This window comes from Heteronotia binoei, chromosome 15 (assembly GCF_032191835.1).
Source record: "Heteronotia binoei isolate CCM8104 ecotype False Entrance Well chromosome 15, APGP_CSIRO_Hbin_v1, whole genome shotgun sequence".
Classification (NCBI taxonomy): Eukaryota; Metazoa; Chordata; class Lepidosauria; order Squamata; family Gekkonidae; genus Heteronotia; species Heteronotia binoei.
In genome coordinates, this window is record NC_083237.1 from 21,466,556 (window position 1) to 21,470,187 (window position 3,632).

The window sequence follows — 3,632 nt, forward strand, 5'->3', positions numbered from 1 at the left end:
ACCTGCAGACTTTCTCTTGGTGTCAGGCGGCTCCCCGAGGACCCAGCTTTATAGGGCTCCTGTGCCTGTTGGAGGAGGAGGCACTCTGGGTCACCCCGCCCCACCACACCTCAGCAGTCTTGCACAATGCGGCATTTTTCTGGCTGTGTAAGAACTTGCCGTTAGTCACTGCTGGGACTTGGTCTGCTTTGGCAATGTCTTGACAACGCTGGTCTCGGTGACCTGACAGAAGGAGAAAAGGGGTTGGTGGTAGTTGGGTCAGCCTTTCCTTTGGCAGTTCCAGGGTAGCTTCAGATGGGACTTTTTATGTAGCGTGGAAGCGGGGGGAGGCTATTGAAGATGCTGGGATGCCAGCCTCCAGGTGGGACCTGGGGATCTCCCCAAGTTACAGCTCATCTCTGGACTACAGAGATCCATTGCCCTGGGGAAAACGGATGCTTGGGAGGGTGGACTCTGTGGCATTGTACTGCACTGTGGTCCCTGTCCTCCCCGGACTAACCAGGAACCCATGGGGCCTGCCCCCTGACAGTTTTGGGGAGGCCCTCACCTCCCATCCCAGGGCTGCCCCTTCTTTCTCCCTCCTGCATAATTTAAATGGGGCACCAAGCTGCTATCCATCCCATGCCATTTTTAGGCCCCACAAATTAGCTGATCGGTGGGCTCTAAATCACACAGGAGGGGTGGCGGGAGCAGTCATCAGCCTCCCGCATGATTAAAGGGTCCCCTCCTCCCATGCCCCAACCCCTGTGGCCCTCCCCCCATGGACCGTAACTTTGGGGCTGGCTCTGCCCCCATATCTTGTCGCTTATCAGTCTCGTACTTCTTCACCCAAAGGGTGATTAACACATGGAATTCACTGCCACAAGAGGTGGTGGTGGCTACAAGCATAGACAGCTTCAAGAGGGGATTGGATATGCATATAGAGCAGAGGTCCATCAGTGGCTATTAGCCACAACTTATTGTTGGAACTCTCTGTCTGGGGCAGTGATGCTCTGTATTCTTGGTGCTGGAGGGCACAGTGGGAGGGCTTCTAGTGCCCTAGCCCCACTGATGGGTCTCCTGATGGCACCTGGGGTTTTTGGCCACTGTGTGACACAGAGTGTTGGACTGGAGGGGCCATTGGCCTGATCCAACACGGCTTCACTTATGTTCCAGAATGTAATAAACAGTATCCAGTGTTTAAATTACTCCTTTGGCTTCTGTGATATGTGAGTCTTGTCAATACATCAACATGCCAAATTATATTAAACCATCATTTATAGAAGGGGTCTCTGCCTTCTTCTAATCTGCTATTTATCTTGGCAGTACTGAATAGACTTAAGAACTGCTCCATATCCAAGGGTATCCACAGAGCCTTTCAAGTATCCTAGCAGTATTATTTTGGTTCAAGGGATACGTAGATATTTCACTTTTCACAGACAAACTGGACCAGGGTTTTCAAAACAAGCTGTATATTTTGGAGTTTGTTCAAAGGGTATTAAATGTAGTGATGGCCCCAGGAATAGACAGCTTTAAAGAGGAGTTAGATAAGAACATAAGAGATGTTAGAACATAAGAACATGTTAGATCAGGCCAATGTCCCATCTGGGTCCTACACTGTCATGCAGGGTCCAAAACCCAGGTGCCATCAGGAGGTCCACAAGTGGGGCCAGAACACCAGAAGCCCTCCCACTGTTGTCCTCCAAGTGCCAAGAATGCAGAGTTAGAGTCGTGGAGGACAGGTCTATCAGTGACTACTAGCCATGGTGACTGAGGGGAACCTCTATGCTCAGAGGCAGTCAGCCTCTGAATCCCAGAGCCAGGAGGCAACATTGGCCTTAGCCTCTATGCCCTGCTGTTGGCCATCCAAAGGAACTGGTCTGATCCAGCAGGGCTCTTCTTTTGTTCTTACATTATTAAATACAGGAAATATTCCATGTTACATCACTGTTTTCTGAATTTTGTATGCAAGACCAAAAATGTACATGTCTGTCTGTGGTGTTGTGATCATGTCTGCGCACTCTAAAACAGTTAAGTTTCCACTGTTTGAGGTCACTGAGTGTATTAGAGAGTCTGGCCACTCATGGCGGGTTTCAGTTTATTGGGAAAACACACTTCCAAGCCTTACTTTTATGCCTGAAAATATAGAATTTGGCCTTTGCTGAACAATGAGATTGTACTGTTGGCTGCGCGGTCACTAGCCAATAGAGGCTGAGCTTCCCAAATGCTACAGAGAGAAAGAAGAGGCAGAAGCATCTCTGGCTTCTGTGGGCCAAAATGTCCACATTCTGGAGAGAGGCGGATAAAATAGCATTGAGAGGAGGAAGAGAAGAAGGACATGGGCAGGCAGTCTAGGCAATATGAGCTGTGGCTTAGGATCAGGGAACATCTAGAGAAATTAGACAAAGGGATGGCCTCTCTTTCTCATTCAATAATGCCACACTATCAGGCAGGACTCAAAACAATGGATGGGAAATCTGGGATTAACTCAAAACCAAGACAGGATCCAGATTTCCCATTATAGGGGGTCCCAGTTTTAGTCCCCTGCTTCTGAATTATACAGCCACTGGAGAAAATGAGGGTAAAAAGTGATGTCACGTGTTGCAGTGACACATGATGCTGTACACTGCATTGATCAGGCCGTGCCTGAAGAATTGTGTGCACTTTTGGAGGCCTCACTTCAAAAAGGATGTGGATCAGGCCTGGAGACCAAGCCCTATGAGGAAAGGCTGAGGGACTTGAATGTTCAGTTTGGAGAAGAGGGGGAGGGACATGATTGCCAGTTTGGTGTAGTGATTATGTGCGCGGACTCTTCTCTGGGAGAACCGGGTTTGATTCCCCACTCCTCCGCTTGCAGCTGCTGTGCTAGAATTGCCTTGGGTCAGCCATAGCTCTCTCATAAGAGTTGCTTCTGGGAGAGCTCTCTCAGCCCCATCTACCTCACAGGGTGTCTGTTGTTGGGGGGTGGGGAATGTGAAGGGGATTGTGACCGCTCTGAGACTCTCAGAGCATAGGGCAGGATATAAATCCAATATCTTCTTTAAGTATCTGAACGGCTGTCACTTAGAGGGCTGGAAGCTGTTCCGGCTGGCAGTTGAGGAGAGGGTTTAAATTAAGAGAAGGAAGGTGCCAGCTGGATATTAGGGGAAAAATTTACAGCAAGAGTAGTTCAGCAGTGGAATCAGCTCTTTTGGGAGGTGGTGAGCTCCCACTCCCTGGCAGTCTCTAGCAGCAGCTGGACAAACACTTATCATGGACGCTCTAGGCTGATCCTACTTTGAGCAGGGGGGGTTAGACTAGATGGCCTGTTTGGCTCCTTCCAACTCTGTGATTCTATGGTTCTATGTCACATCGCCGGAAGTGACATCATGGTGTGTGTTTTTAAAGTTCTTATTAATTGCTAGTTCCAGGAAATTATATATTGAGTAAGAAAGGTTCAGGAGCATTTACTGACTTCTTTAAAATAAACAGTTACTCCCTGAAGTTACCCTTTGTCCCATATAGGCACCTTTGCATGCTCACGCTCCGAGTTAGCTAAGACAGGTGACTTCATCATGATACGTCCGTACGTGATTGTGAAAAGCCCATCCCAAACCAAAAAGATTCTTGGGAAAGCAGATCTGGTCAGGACCACAAATTGAGTTTGGAGCGCT